A 15,885-nucleotide genomic window follows, 5' to 3' on the forward strand; every position below is an offset into this window, starting at 1 on the left:
CAGGTTGACTCCTGTGTCCTTCGACAGGCCTCCATGATTTTATTCTTTGAGCATTTTTTACTTCTGGAGCTATACCAAGCTCCAGACTCCGGTTGTACTTTCCCTGCCACAGCTCTAGAACCACTCTTTTCTCTAAACAGCCCTGGCTTCTCTTATTGGAGGATGGTATTTGGACGAAGACCAGAGTGCAAACGATTCCCTTTCAGTTGAAAATGAAGTAGAGTTGAGGATGCCTCAGGACCCTGCCCTCCCTCCTACGACGACCTCCGACGCAGCCCCCGCGACTATTCCAGGCATGCCCCGCGCGACCGAGCGCATGCGCGCCGGGGCGGTGTGACGCTGGACATCGGCCCGGACGCAGGCGTGAGGCAGTCGGAGCCGAGGAACCCCAGCGGCGTCCCTGCGCTCCAGTGCCTTGCTTCGGTGCTCCGCGGCGGCGCCTCGAGAGTTCGCAGGTAAATGTGTCGGTCCGGTCCGGGTGACGCCAGGCCCCCTTCTGCTCCCCATCCCCCAGATTTGATTCCTCTGGAGCTTTTCCTAGAGCCGCCCAGCCCCGCACCCCTCCGAGAAGATCCCCTCTCGACCCGCGTCCCGCCCCTCTCCAGCGTCGGTCCCTGTAGAGCCTCGGTTAGAGTCGCCCCGCTCCGCGCGCCCTCCCCTTCCCGGGTGTAGGTCCCTGCAGAACTTCCCGTACTGCCGCTCAGCCCCGCACCCCTCTGAGAGGACCCCCCCTTCCAGCCCGCGGCCCGCCCCTCCCTGGCTTAGATCCCAGCCACCTCTAGCGCGGTCCACTCCGCGCCCATCGGAGGCGACCCCCCTTCCCCAGCCCTCCTCCTTTCTTCCCTTCCTGGTGTTGGCTCCACCAGAGCCTCCGCTAGAGCCCTCGAGCTCCGAGCGCCCTCCTCTTCCCCGGTGTTGGACGCTCCAGAGCCTTCTTCCCTAGAGCCCACCCCGCGCCGCTCGGAGCGGACCCCCTCGGCTTCGGCCAGGCTAGAGCGGCCCAGCTCCAAGCCGCTCTGGAGGCACTGTCCTCGGCCCGCGTCGCCTCCCCTCCCTGGTGCCGGCCCCTCCAGAGCCGCCCAACCCCGCACCCCTCGGAGAGGACCCCCTCCTCCGGGTCAGCGTCCCTCCGTCCCAGGGTCCTGTGGAGCCTCCTCTAGCGCCACCCACTCGGCGCCCCTCTGAGGCGATCCCCGGCCCACTCCCCTTCTCCCCTCTCTGGTGTCCGCCGCTCCAGAGCCTCCCTTAGAGCCGCCCAGCCCCGCCCGATCTCCTTCTGCTGCCCCCTTCCCGCAGGTGCTCCCCGCGAGCCCGCCACCTTTCCGCACGCATGGGTCTCCCAGTGCCTGGTCTCTGCCCTTGCCCGCACTGAGATCGTACTCTCCTTAGGAATCCGGAGCGGCATTGAAGCTGTGGACTCGCGGGTGCGCCCGGCCTCCCGCTTCGTTTCACTTACTCTTGGCTTTGTGGTGGTTAAGACTTTTGGTTGTACATTATCTTTTTTCACGTTTGATCCTTTCACTCAGCCAGATCGGGAACTCCGGAGCCCACGGTTTTTATTTTGTGTCGCAAAGAGTTTTTTGTTTTTATCTCAAATGTAGAGTAATTTACAAAGAAGAGGCTTCATAAAAATGAACGAATAGTAAGTTCCTGTTTTTCAGGGTGGGTGGAGGGAATGAGGTGTGACAGTCATACTGTCAAGAAATCTAGAGGAACGTGGTTAATTCCCAACGCCATTGACTCCTGGCCCCTGAGAATCTTTCTTTTTTTGAGTGCCTCTTCTGACTAGGACAGGGTGGAGCCACTGCTTGAGGCAGGAGTGTTTAAATTGAAAGGGAGGAAAGTTCCTCGGTCTCGTGGTCTTTGAGGAAACCATTGCGAGCGCAGGAAGTGAGTTGTCTTAAGTCACAAGGGGAATTAGGGCCTAAGCGGGGATTGTCAGCTGACTTACGGCCGTCATTTTTTGTCGAACAAATCAATGACCAAAATATATGTGATTGGGCAGCCGGACTGTCTTAAGGGCCAGCCTGTACATGGGAATGAGAATGCCTGGGGCATTACTTTTTGCGTTAGTGATTTCTGTACTTGACTCCTCCTGCCCCTCCCCAACATACTAATCTCTGAGGGCAGGAATCCAAAATGTTGCAGGATGGTCTTGGCAGACAATATAGTGTTCAGTAAATGTTTACTAAAGGAGGCTGCGGAAAGGAACTCAGAACCTGACAGAGGTTCTTCACTAGCATATTTTTAATTGCGTTGGCACATTCTGTAGGCAATATTCCTAATAATCTCAAGGACTGAATTTATGAAATGTGTACACATTTTGTGTGTGTGTGTGTACATCATTCTATAGAATGAACAGATACCATTCTTGGTGTGATGGTCGTATTATTTCTCTGGAAGATAGAGGGTTTTTCTGATTCCCTCTAGAAACTTTGCTATGCTTCCCAGCTTGCCACCCTACATTAATATTTGGTTTCTTTCTCCTTAACTCTGCCTTTTTTTCTTTCTTACTAGATGTCTGAAGAAATTAAAAATTATTAGTGTCTGTAACTATGAAAAACTGCAGAGAGTAAAATAAACTATTAAACATGTTACAAAAAGTGGTTTAGTTATGATTTATTGGTTGTATGTTTGCTTCTGAATTTGATCATGGGGACAGAAAGTTGAACTTTCTTGCCTGTCCAGTGTGTCTGCCCTTTGATGAGTGCTTGTATTAGGCTTGTTATCAAGAAATGGTTGCTACCCGGCAATGGCCAGTGCTACATACGAACTGACCTCTAAATGATGATGGGTCACCCAGTTCTTGTCCCCTGTATTTAGAGACGCTTGGGAATTCTTGTTGCCTTTACAGTATCATTCTTTTTTTTTTTTAAGATTTTATTTAAAGATTTATTTATTTGAGAGAGAGAGTGTGTGTGTGTGTGTGTGTGTTCCTACGGTGAGGAAGGGCAGAGGAAGAGAATCTTCAAGCCGACTTTGAGCTAAGTGCACAGCCCAAGGCGGGACTCAGTCTCACGCCCCATTAGATCATGACCTGAGCCGAAACCAAGAGTTGGTCACTTAACTGACTGAGCCATCTAGGCACCCCTAAAGATTTTACTTTTAAGTAATCTCTACACCCAGTGTGGGGCACAAACTCACAATCCCGAGATCAAGAGTGTCATGCTCTACTGACGAAGCCAGCCAGGTGCCCCTGCATTATCATTTTTGAAGAACAGAGTTTTCCTCCCTTTCATAAGGTAGTAACTTTTACAGTTAAAGTACAGAGAGGGCTAGCCAGAGGAACGAGGGTATTGTGAATGAGTCAGTTGTAGACAACCCTGAATTGCTGTTCTTAGAACAAAATAGTAATGTAATTATAGCTGTTCTCTGTTTTGGAGAGCCTCCTAAGGGGCTCTTTGGGCATATTGCCTCAGTTAATTCTTACACTAACCTTATAAGATAACTAGTAATGTCCTGTTGTATAGGTAAGAAAAGTGAGGCTTGGGAGGTTTGGTATTGTGCTCAAAGTCATACCAGTTAGTAAAAGGTAGTAAAAGGAATCTGTTGCCAGATTCCAAAGGCAATATTCTTTCTACCTGTTAAATTGATCTCTTTTGGATTCAGTGTTATGTTTTGTTTTTAAAAATTTATTTTATTTTAGAGAGAGAGTGAGCATGCACTCACAAAGGCGGGGAGGGCTGGAGGGAAAGGGAGAGAGAATGTCAAGCAGACTCCATGCTGAGTGCAGAGCCCCACATGGGCTCAATCTCATGACCCTGGTGAGATTAGGACTTGAGCCGAAACCAAGAGTTGGGATGCTTAACCAACTGAGCCACCCAGGCACCCCTGGATTTAGTGTTTTTGAAATGATTTCAGTTCACATTTAAAATAATTTGAATTGCTGAATATGATTTATATTTGAAAACTTCCTATAGGTTTACTGGCATGTGAGTAATGTGGGTATTTTTCAACTAGTTAGTTTGCTGGTGTTTTATTGTTTAGAGACCACCAGCAGGACTTTTATCTGATGAGTTTTAGTTTATGCAATAGATCTTGCTCCAGGATATAAATAGTGAAATGTTGAAATAAATTGTGAAGTGATGTGGAATTCAGCAAGGAAAGCAAAGAAATATTCCTGTTCCTTAAGAGATGGATTTGGTTATGTACTGGGAGGTCTTTTGTTTGTTTTTTGCTTTTATTTTAAGTGTATATGTGTTCAAATTTTGACCTTCAAGGGCATCTTAATTTATTAAATCTTCTAAGCCATTTGAGAAGCATCCTAATGTGCTTCTGTCTCCTGGAATGTTTTGGGCAAATTTTGTCAGGTGAGGAAGTAATAGTGATAACAGTAATAATTGCTGTGTGAGCAGCTCCCATTTCTTGAGTTTTAGTAAATGTAAGGCACTATGCCAAACACATGTTATTTCACCCAGTTTTCCAAATATCTGTCAAGTAGGTGTTGGCATTCTCATTGTATAGATCAAGAAACTAAGGCTTGGAAAAGTTAAGTAACTTGCCCAAGGTTATTTATTTACTTATTTATTTCCCAACCCTGCCCCTCTTGCCCAAGTTTATTTATAAGTCGGTGAGTCAGGATTTGAACATGGGTCATCTGCTTTTGTCTCTGCTGTTGGTATCTTTTGTCTTTGTGATTTATGCCTTGTTTTCCCCTTAACTCGTTTAAGTTCCATTTCAGGAGGGAACAGAGTTAGTTGTTTGTGCTCCTTATAATCCATCATTAATGTTGAAAATAGCAAAGCAGTCACCAGCATGGGTGATCTTGACATTATTGGTATATCTTTTGTCTTGGATCCTCATTTTAGTATTACTGTTGTGTCTTCTATGAAAATAATTCTCCTGTGAATTTCAGTGTTTAGTGATAAGAAATATGGATTTTACATATCTATGTAATATTTGTTTAACACGGAGGGAAAAATGAAAAGATGGATGTTTAAAGTCTGCCTTTTGTTTGTTTGTTTCCCCCCTCTGAGCACTGTTTCCAGGTAATCTCAAGGCAGGGCAGGCTAGCAGGATCTGGGATCAGAAATTGGGCTAGGCTGATGAGTAGGGTACCTCTTTTAGGCAGTGGCATGTGAGTGCTCTGTAAGGCTGAGGGCAAGTAGGCTGAGTGATAATGTCCCTTCCTCCTCTGCTTTGTGGTCAGGATTCAGGAGCCTGGCAGGGTACAGACTCTAAATAGAAAGATGTACCTGCGGTCCAGTTTAGGTGAGGTGGGTCATTTAAGGAGCAGTTGATGGCAGCTGCTTATTTAAGGACTTGTTGCCCGTGGTGTATCTTATTTATAGGACCTTGGTGTATCTTATGTGGAGGGTCTGTATTGTGTTACATGTTGCTTATGGGTTGGGAGTCAGAGGCAAGGGTTCTCTTGCTTTAGAGGCTGAGACTAAGGCTGATGAGGCAATAAGCTTCATGTGGTGGTCATGATACCAAAGTGATGCCTGACAGAAGAGGCTATTAGCACAAAGGACACACATCTCTTTAGTGGGGATAAAGAACTTATTTTCCTGCATTCAGATGAGGGCCCACCTTGCAGTCTCTGCTAAGATGGCAAAATACCCTGGCTTTAGTCCCCCAAGAAGATGTGCTGTCATGGATGATATTGCCCAATTAGAGTGAAGATCTCACAGGGGGCTTTAGGAGGCTTTTATTATCATGGGGCTTTAATCTTTTCTTGGTTTCTTTTGACTTTTCTGGAGACTGGCTTGTAAGTGCCTGCTCAGCAAGTGCAAGTAGTCAAACTCAGTGTATTTCTGAGGGTGTGAGTCCAAGGTTCGTTTCCTGAACATCCTTCTTCCCAGCAGCCTATACTGGTTCAAAGCCTATACCTCTAGTCTTCTCTACTGTGTAAGTTTTGTACACTTGAGTTGTTGCAAATGGCAAGATTTCATTCTTTTTGATGGCTTAGTAATATTCCATTATAGATATCTTCACACACACATACACACTACATCTTCTTTATCCATTCAACTGTCGGCTCTTTCCTCAGTTTGGCTGAAGTGGACATTGCTGCTATAAACGTTGGGGTGCATGTACCCGTTCGAATCACTGTTTGTATCCTTTGGATAAATACCTAGTGGTGCAATTGCTAGGTTGTAGGATAGCTCTGTTTTTAACTTTTTGAGGAACCTCCATACTGTTTTCCAGAGTTGGCTACACCAGCTTGAATTCCCACCAACAATGTAAAGAGGGTTCCCCTTTCTCCACATCCTCACCAGCATCTATTGTTTCCTGACTTCTTCATTTTAGCCATTCTGACTCGTGTGAGGTCATATCTCATTGTGGTTTTGATTTGTATTTCCCTGATGCCGGGTGATGTTGAGCATTTTTTCATGTGTCTGTTAGCCATTTGTGTGTGTCTTCTTTGGAGAAGTGTCTATTCATGTCTTCTGCCCATTTCTTGACTGGATTTGTTGTTTTTTGGGTGTTGAGTTTGAGAAGTTCATAGATTTTGGATACTAGCCCTTTATCTGATAGGTCATTTGCGAGTATCTTCTCTCAGGCTATGGGTTGCCTTTTAGTTTTGTTGATTGGTTTCCTTTGCTGTGCAAAAGCTTTTTGTTCTGATGAAGTCCCAATACTTTTTTTTTTTTTTTAAAGATTTTGTTTATTTATTTAGAAAGAGAGAGAGCAAGCCTGAGCTCTCATGCACCAGCATGAGCAGGGAGCGGCAGAGGGAGAGGGAGAAAGAATCTGAAGGAGACTCTGCACTAAGTGTGGAGCCCGACGTGGGGCTCGATCCCTGAACCTCTAGATCTTGACCTCAGCTGAAACCAAGAGTCAGATGCTTAACTGACTGAGCCACCCAGGCGCCCCACAATTTTATTTTTCCTTTGATTCCCTGGCATTTGGAGACCTATCTAGCAAGAAGTTGCTGCAGCCGAGGTCAAAGAGGTTGCTGCCTGTGTTCTCCTCAAGGATTTTGATGGATTCCTGTCTCACATTTAGGTCTTTCATCCATTTTGAGTCTATTTTTGTGTGTGGTGTAAGGAAATGGTCCAGGTTCATTCTTCTGCATGTGGCTGTCCAATTTTCCCAACACCATTTGTTGAAGAGACTGTCTTTTTTCCATTGGACATTCTTTCCTGCTTTGTCAAAGACTAGTTGACCATAGAGTTGAGGGACCATTTCTAGGTTTTCTATTCTGTTCCATTGAGCTATGTGTTTGTTTTTGTGCCAGTACCATACTGTTTGGATGATTACAGCTTTGTAATACAGCTTGAAGTCCAGAGTTGTGATGCCTCCAGCTTTGGTTTTCTTTTTCAGGTTTGCTTTAGGTATTTGGGGTCTTTTGTGGTTCCATATAAATTTTAGGATTGTTTGTTCCAACTCTGTGAAAAATGCTGATGGTATTTTTTTTTTTTTAAAGATTTTATTTATTTGAGAGAGAGAGAATGAGAGACAGAGAGCATGAGAGGGAGGAGGGTCAGAGGGAGAAGCAGACTCCCTGCCAAGCAGGGAGCCCGATGCGGGACTCGATCCCGGGACTCCAGGATCATGACCTGAGCCGAAGGCAGTCGCTTAACCAACTGAACCACCCAGGCGCCCATGCTGATGGTATTTTGATAAGGATTGCATTGAATGTGTAGATTGCTTTGGGCAGTATAGACATTTTAACAATATTTGTTCTTCCAATCCATGAGTGTGTAATGGTTTTCCATTTCTTTGTGTCTTCCTCAATTTCTTTCATAAGTGTTAAATTGTTTTCAGAGTACAGATCTTATACCTCTTTGGTTAGTTTTATTCCTAGGTATCTTACGGTTTTTGGTGCAATTGTAAATGGGATTGATTCTGTAATTTCTCTTTCTTCTTCTTCATTGTTAGTGTATAGAAGTGCAACTGACTTCTCTGTGTTGATTTTATATCCTGGCACTTTGCTGGATTTCTGTATTTGTTCTAGCAATTTTTGGGTTTCCGAGGTTATTATGTCATCTGCAAAGAGTGGAAGTTTGACTTCTTCTTTGCTGATTTGGATGCCTTTTATTTCTTTGTGTTGTCTGATTGTTGAGGCTAGGACTTCCAGTAGCATATTGAACAACAGTGTGAGTGGACATCCCTGTTCGTGACCTTAGGGGAAAACCTCTCAGTTCTTCCATATTGAGCATGATACTCACAGTGGGTCTTTCATATATGGCTTTTATGATGTTTAGGTGTGTTCCCTCTATCCCTACATGGTGGAGGGTTTTTATCAGGAAGGGATACTATATTTTGTCAAATGCTTTTTTTTCTGCATTAATTGAGAGGATCATATGGTTATTGTCCTTTCTTTTATTTATGCGATGTATCACATTGATTTTTGGATGTTGAACCATCCTTGCAGCCCAGGAATAAATCCATCCCACTTGGTCGTGGTGAATAATCATTTTAATGTACTGTTGGATCTTATTGGCTAGTATCTTGGTCAGAATTTTGGCATCCATGTTCATCAGGGCTATTGGTCTGTTAATTCTCCTTTTTAGTGGGGTCTTTGGTTTTGGGATCAGGGTAATGCTGGCCTCATAAAATGAGTTTGGACATTTTCCTTCCATTTCTGTTTTCGGAAACAGCTTCAAAAGAATAGGTATTAATTTGTGTTTAAATGTTTGGTTGATTTCCCCTGGGAAGCCATTTGGCCCTGGACTCTTGTTTATTGGGAGATTTAAAAAAAAAAAAATTTTATTGTTATGTTAATCACCATATATTACATCATTAGTTTTTGATGTAGTGTTCCATGATTCATTGTTTGTGCATAACACCTAGTGCTCCATGCAGAACGTGCCCTCTTTAATACCCATCACCAGGCTAACCCATCCTCCCACCTCCCTCCCCTCTAGAACCCTCAGTTTGTTTTTCAGAGTCCATAGTCTCTCATGGTTTGCCTTCCCCTCTGATTTACCCCGCTTCATTCTTCTTCTCCTGCTATTTTCTTATTTTTTTTTTCTTAACATATATTGCATTATTTGTTGCAGAGGTACAGATCTGTGATTCAAGTCTTGCACAATTCACAGCGCTTACCATAGCACATACCCTCCCCAGTGTCTATCACCCAGCCACCCCATCCCTCCCACCCCACCCCACACTCCAGCAACCCTCGGTTTGTTTCCTAGATTAAGAATTCCTCATATCAGTAAGGTCATATGATACATGTCTTTCTCTGATTGACTTATTTCGCTCAGCATAACACCCTCCAGTTCCATCCACGTTGTTGCAAGTGGCAAGATCTCATTTCTTTTGATGGCTGCATATTATTCCATTGTATATATATACCACATCTTCTTTATCCATTCATCTGTCGATGGACATCTTGGCTCTTTCCACAGTTTGGCTATTGTGGACATTGCTGCTATAAACATCGGGGTGCACGTACCCCTTTGGATCCCTACATTTGTATCTTTGGGGTAAATACCCAGTAGTGCAATTGCTGGGTCATATGGTAGCTCTATTTTCAACTTTTTGAGGAACCTCCATACTGTTTTCCAGAGTGGTTGCACCAGCTTGCATTCCCACCAACAGTGTAGGAGGGTTCCCCTTTCTCCACATCCCTGCCAACATCTGTCTTTTCCTGACTTGTTAATTTTAGCCATTTTGACTGGTGTGAGGTGGTATCTCATTGAGGTTTTGATTTGGATTTCCCTGATGGCGAGCGATGTTGAGCACTTTTTCATGTGTCTGTTGGCCATTTGGATGTCTTCTTTGGAGAAGTGTCTATTCATGTCTTCTGCCCATTTCTTGATTGGATTCTTTGTTCTTTGGGTGTTCAGTTTGATAAGTTCTTCATAGATTTTGGATACTAGCCCTTTATCTGATACGTCATTTGCAAATATCTTCTCCCATTCTGTCAGTTGTCTTTTGGTTTTGTTCACCGTTTCTTTTGCTGTGCAAAAGCTTTTTATCTTGATGAAGTCCCAATAGTTCATTTTTGCCCTTGCTTCCCTTGCCTTTGGCACTGTTTCTAGGAAGAAGTTGTTGTGGCTGAGGTCGAAGAGGTTGCTGCCTGTGTTCTCTTTTAGGATTTTGATGGACTCCTGTCTCACATTTAGGGCTTTCAACCATTTGGAGTCTATTTTTGTGTGTGGTGTAAGGAAATGGTCCAGTTTGATTCTTCTGCATGTGGTTGGCTGTCCAATTTTCCCAAAACCATTTGTTGAAGAGACAGTCTTCTTTCCATTGGACATTCTTTCCTGCTTTGTCAAGGATGAGTTGACCATAGAGTTGAGGGTCCATTTCTGGGCTCTTTATTCTGTTCCATTGATCTATGTGTCTGTTTTTGTGCCAGTACCATACTGTCTTGATGATGATACCTTTGTAATAGAGCTTGAAGTCTGGAATTGTGATGCCACCAGCTTTGCTTTTCTTTTTTAACATTCCTCTGGCTATGCGGGGTCTTTTCTGGTTCCATATAAATTTTAGGATTATTTGTTCCATTTCTTTGAAAAAAGTGGATGGTATTTTCATGGGGATTGTATTGAATGTGTAGATTGCTCTAGGTAGCATTGACATCTTCACAATATTTGTTCTTCCAGTCCATGAGCATGGAACATTTTTCCATCTCTTTGTGTGTTTCTCAGTTTCTTTCATGAGTATTTTATAGTTTTCTCAGTACAGATCCTTTGCCTCTTTGGCTAGATTTATTCCTAGGTATCTTATGGTTTTGGGTGCAATTGTAAATGGGATCGACTCCTTAATTTCTCTTTCTTCTGTCTTGTTGGTGTTTAGGAATGCCACTGATTTCTATGCATTGCTTTTATATCCTGCCACTACTGAATTCCTGTATGAGTTCTAGCAGTTTTGGGGTGGAGTCTTTGGGGTTTTCCACATAAAGTATCACATCATCTGCAAAGAGTGAGAGTTTGACTTCTTTGCCGATTTGGATGCCTTTGATTTCTTTTTGTTGTCTGATTGCTGTGGCTAGGACTTCTAATACTGTGTTGAATAGCAGTGATGATAGTGGACATCCCTGCTGCATTCGTGACCTTAGGGGGAAAGCTCTCAGTTTTTCCCCATTGAGAATGATATTCGCTGTAGGTTTTTCATAGATGGCTTTTATGATCTTGAGGTATGTACCCTCTATCCCTATACTCTGAAGAGTTTTGATCAAGAAAGGATGCTGTACTTTGTCAAATGCTTTTTCTGCATCTATTGAGAGGATCATATGATTCTTGTTCTTTCTTTTATTAATGTATTGTATCATGTTCATTGATTTGCGGATGTTGAACCAACCTTGCAGCTCAGGGATAAATCCCACTTGCTCGTGGTCAGTAATCCTTTTAATGTACTGTTGGATCCTATTGGCTAGTATTTTGGTGAGAATTTTTGCATCCATGTTCATCAAGGATATTGGTTTGTAATTCTCCTTTTTGATGGGGTTTTTGTCTGGTTTTGGGATCAATGTAAGGTGGCCTCATAAAATGAGTTTGGAAGTTTTCCTTCCATTTCTATTTTTGGAACAGTTTCAGAAGAATAGGTATTAATTCTTCAAATATTTGATAGAATTCCCCTGGGAAGACATTTGGCCCTGGGCTTTTGTTTGTTGGGAGATTTTTGATGACTGCTTCAATTTCCTTAGTGGTAATGGTCTGTGCAGGTTTTCTATTTCTTCCTGGTTCAGTTTTGGTAGTTGATACATCTCTAGGAATGTAACCATTGCTTCCAGGTTATCTAATTTGCTAGCATAGAGTTGCTCATAATATGTTCTTATAATTGTTTGTATTTCTTTGGTGTTGGTTGTGATCTCTCCTCTTTCATTCATGATTTTGTTGATTTGGGTCATTTCTCTTTTCTTTTTCTTTTTCTTTTTTTTTCTCTTTTCTTTTTGATAAGTCTGGCCAGGGGTTTATCAATATTGTTAATTCTCTCAAAGAACCAGCTCCTAGTTTCGTTATCTGTTCTACTGTTCTTTTGGTTTCTATTTCATTGATTTCTGCTCTGATCTTTATTATTTCCCTTCTCCTGCTGCGTTTAGGCTTTATTTGCTGTTCTTTCTCCAGCTCCTTTAGGTGTAGGGTTAGGTTGTGTACTTGAGACCTTTCTTGTTTCTTGAGAAAGGCTTGTATTGCTATATACTTTCCTCTTAGGACTGCATTTGTTGCATCCCAAAGATTTTGAACAGTTGTGGTTTTATTTTCATTGGTTTCCATGAGTTTTTTTAATTCTTCCTTAATTTCCTGGTTGACCCATTCATTCTTTAGTAGGATGCTCTTTAGCCTCCATGTATTTGAGTTCTTTCCGACTTTCCTCTTGTGACTGAGTTCTAGTATCAAAGCATTGTGGTCTGAAAATAGGCAGGGAATGATCCCAGTCTTTTGGTACCGGTTGAGATCTGATTTATGACCTAGGATGTGATCAGTTCTGGAGAATGTTCCATGGGCACTAGAGAAGAACGTGTATTCCGTTGCTTTGGGATGGAATGATGGAATGAATATGTCTGTGAAGTCCATTTGGTCCAGGGTGTCATTTAAAGTCTTTATTTCCTTGTTGATCTTTTGCTTAGATGATCTGTCCATTTCAGTGTGGGGGGTGTTAGAGTCCCCCACTGTTATTGTATTATTGTCAATGTGTTTCTTTGCTTTTGTTATTAATTGTCTTATATAATTGGCTGCTCCCATGTTAGGGGCATATTTACAATTGTTAGATCTTGTTGTATAGACCCTTTAAGTAGGATATAGTATCCTTCCTCATCTCTTATTACAGTCTTGGGTTTAAAATCTAATTTCTCTGATATAAGGATTGCCACCGCAGCTTTCTTTTGGTGTCCATTAGCATGGTAAATGGTTTTCCACCCCCTCACTTTCAATATGGGGGTGTCTTTCGGTCTAAAATGAGTCTCTTGCAGACAGCATATCAATGGGTCTTGTTTTTTTATCCAATCTGATAGCCTGTGTCTTTTGACTGTGGCATTTAGCCCTTTTATGCCGGAGTCCAGCTCCAGCCGGGGTGGGTCTCTCATAGGAAAGGACATCGTCGGCGAATGAGGAGACAGAGACACAGGATCCGTTTGCAAGCATCTCCTCCTGATAGCCTCGGAGGAACTTTATATATATGTTAGGATATTTTTGTTTTCCAAATCTTAGATCATTTTCTTGATTACAGCCATAGCCTTCTTTCATTTTTCCTTTGTAATGATTAACACGACCTTTATTGATTTCTGCTTTATTGGCTTTCGCTAAAACCAAAAAACAGTACGCAAAGAGAAAGCTGCTAGACAGAGCATGACTGTCTTCTTATTTTGTTCTATAGAAACTAATTCTTCGTGGAATTAGTTTCATTATGATTGCTTAGATAGGCGTAACTGAGTAGTCACTTTATCATGAAACCCCAGAAATATTCCCACAATTACAAAGATTGCCATAAATAAAATGAAAGAGAATAACAGGAGCCAGCCCAGAAATATTCCCACAATTATAAAGATTGCCATGAACAAAATGAAAGAGAATAGTAGGAGCCAGCTCTGGAATCTCCTGTTTTCAGAATCGTCCCCCATACTTGGACTTTGTCAAAGAGCATGAGTAGCTTGGCTTGTGCCACATTTACATTCAGGGTAACTATTGAAAGATAGGAATTTAGTGCCATTGTATTGCCTGTAAGGTGACTGTTACTGTATATTGTCTGTGTTCCTTTCTGGTCTATGTTGCTTTTAGGCTCTCTCTTTGCTTAGAGGACCCCTTTCAAGATTTCTTGTAGGGCTGGTTTTGTGTTTGCAAATTCCTTTAGTTTTTGTTTGTCCTGGAAGCTTTTTATCTCTCCTTCTATTTTCAGTGACAGCCTAGCTGGATATAGTATTCTTGGCTGCATATTTTTCTCGTTTAGTGCTCTGAATATATCATGCCAGTCCTTTCTGGCCTGCCAGGTCTCTGTGGATAAGTCTGTTGCCAATCTAATGTTTCTACCATTGTAGGTTACATTTTACTAATGTCCGTACTGAGTAGGTCCCTGGCAGTCGGTACTGCCTCTTGTTCTTTCTGTTGAGGTGATTTTTTCCATCTTGTCATTTTGTCCAGAGGAGACTAGATGAGTGAGAGAACAAAATGCTAACAGGGTAACAACTTCCCCAGAAAATATACTCTAAACAAATCAGAAAAGACCTGAAGCCGGGGGGAAAGAAGGGGAAAGAAAGAAAAAAGAAAAAAAAGAAAAAGATAAAAAGAAACAAAAACAGAACAAAACAAAAAAAAAACAGTATATGATCAAATATGATCAGGCTTGTGCATAGATCAGTGCCACACATTAGATTTTTGGTGTATTTTGGTCTGTTAGAAGAAAGTGCCTCCCAAAATTTTAAAGAAAGAAAAACTTATATATGTACAAAAATGAGGGTTGATATGATGAAGGGATGGAATATGACTGTAAAGATGAAAATTATAAAAAATTTTATAGAAGGAATTGATAAGGAATTGTTTGAAAAAAGAAAGAAGAGGATTTAAAAAAAAAAGAAAAAGGAGAGAATGTGATCAGGCAGCAGAGTAGAACAAAACCATACACTAGAGATTTAGGGTATATTTTGATCTGTTAGAAGAAACTATCTCAAAATTTTAAAGAGAGAACAATTTATATATATACATGCCAAAAATAAGGGTAACTACTATGAAGGGATAGAATGAAATGAAAAATAAAATGAAAAATAAAAATGTTTTTTAAAAAAGGGATTGATAAGATGTTGGTTGAAAAGGGGAAAAAGAAAAATTGGGAAAAAGAATAATTAAAAAAAAAAGATAGTTAAAAAGAAATATTAACTTTGAAAGACTAAAGACTCATGGTAAAAAAGCCATGGATTCTATGTGCATTATTCCCCTAGTGATGGAGTTCTGCTCTTCTCATTGATCGGTAAACTTGGTCTTGGCTGGCTGTTCTTGCTGCTCTTCTGGGGGAGGGGCCTGTTGCCCTGGTTCCCAGATGTCTTTGCGGGATGCGGAATTTCCCCTCCCTTGCGGGTCCGGGTTAAGTAATCTGCTCGGGTTTGCTCTCAGGAGCTTTTGTTCACTGAAAGCTTTCCGTACAGCTTTGGAGGCCAAGAGTGAAAATGGCGGCCTCCCAATCTCTGCCCTGGAGGAGCCGAGAACTTGGGGCCCCACTCCTCAGTGAGCCCCTAGAGAATAGCAGTCAGTCACTCCTGTCTCCCCGGTCTCCGGCCGCACTCTGTGCTCACCCAGCCTGTGACTGAGCGTTTCTATCTCTGGCACCCGACCTCGTGTGGAGTCTCCAAACCCAGCAGATCCCTTCGGTGCACTTCCCGTGCACTCCTCCCGGGGGAGGAAGGGGAGTCTCCCCGGATCTGCCGCTTGTTGGGTCCTTCCTGGAGGAGCAGTGGCCCGACTGTGCCACGGGTCGCGGTTTATGGCAACCCTGAGCAGAGAGCCCGCATCTCAGCTCCGTCTCTGCAGCCGGCTTCCCTGCTCGGATACCTGGGAGCCCTGCCGCACCCAGGCACCCCTGGTCTTTCTGTGACCCCAAGGGTCCTGAGACCACAGAGTCCCACGAGGTTTCCACCCCCTGCTTAGCCACCAGTGCGAAGTTCCTCAGCGGAGCAGACTTCTAAAAGTTCCGATTTTGTGCTCTGCTGCTCTATCACTTGCGGGTATCAGCTGACGGTGGCCCCCTCCCCTGCCATCTATCCTCCCGAACGTCACCTCAGATTCACTTCTCCGCACGTCCTACCTTCCAGAAAGTGGTCGCTTTTCTGTTCAGAGAGTTGTTGCTATTCTTTTCTTTGATCTCCTATTGAGTTTGTAGGTGTTCAGAATGGTTTGATCCCTATCCCGCTGAATAACTGAGACCAGACGAAATCCAGGTCTCCTACTCCTCTGCCATCTTGCTCCACCCCCTCAGCAAGGTTTCTGCCCAGTGTGAGCTGCGCCTTCCAGGTGGACGAAGAGCTCTAACCCTATTGGGAGATTTTTGATGCCTGAT

General features: G+C 43.1%; 1 protein-coding gene across 5 annotated transcripts in view; it reads left to right on the forward strand.

Moving 5' to 3' along the window:
- Positions 1-205: 205 nt before the first annotated feature.
- Positions 206-15,885, forward strand: part of PLEKHB2 (pleckstrin homology domain containing B2) — a 77,234-nt gene continuing 61,554 nt past the window's right edge. Inside the window, exon 1 of one of the 5 annotated variants that reach the window (XM_064586348.1) lies at positions 206-455. The gene's annotated coding sequence lies outside the window, so the exon portion shown is untranslated. The remainder of the gene's footprint in view (positions 456-15,885) is intronic. The other 4 variants (XM_064586347.1, XM_064586345.1, XM_064586346.1 and 1 more) reach the window with 4 other exon arrangements.

The sequence above is a fragment of the Mirounga angustirostris genome, unplaced genomic scaffold (genome assembly GCF_029215605.1).
Source record: "Mirounga angustirostris isolate CCGP_5_RB_7025 unplaced genomic scaffold, mMirAng1.0.hap1 SCAF_3, whole genome shotgun sequence".
NCBI lineage: Eukaryota > Metazoa > Chordata > Mammalia > Carnivora > Phocidae > Mirounga > Mirounga angustirostris.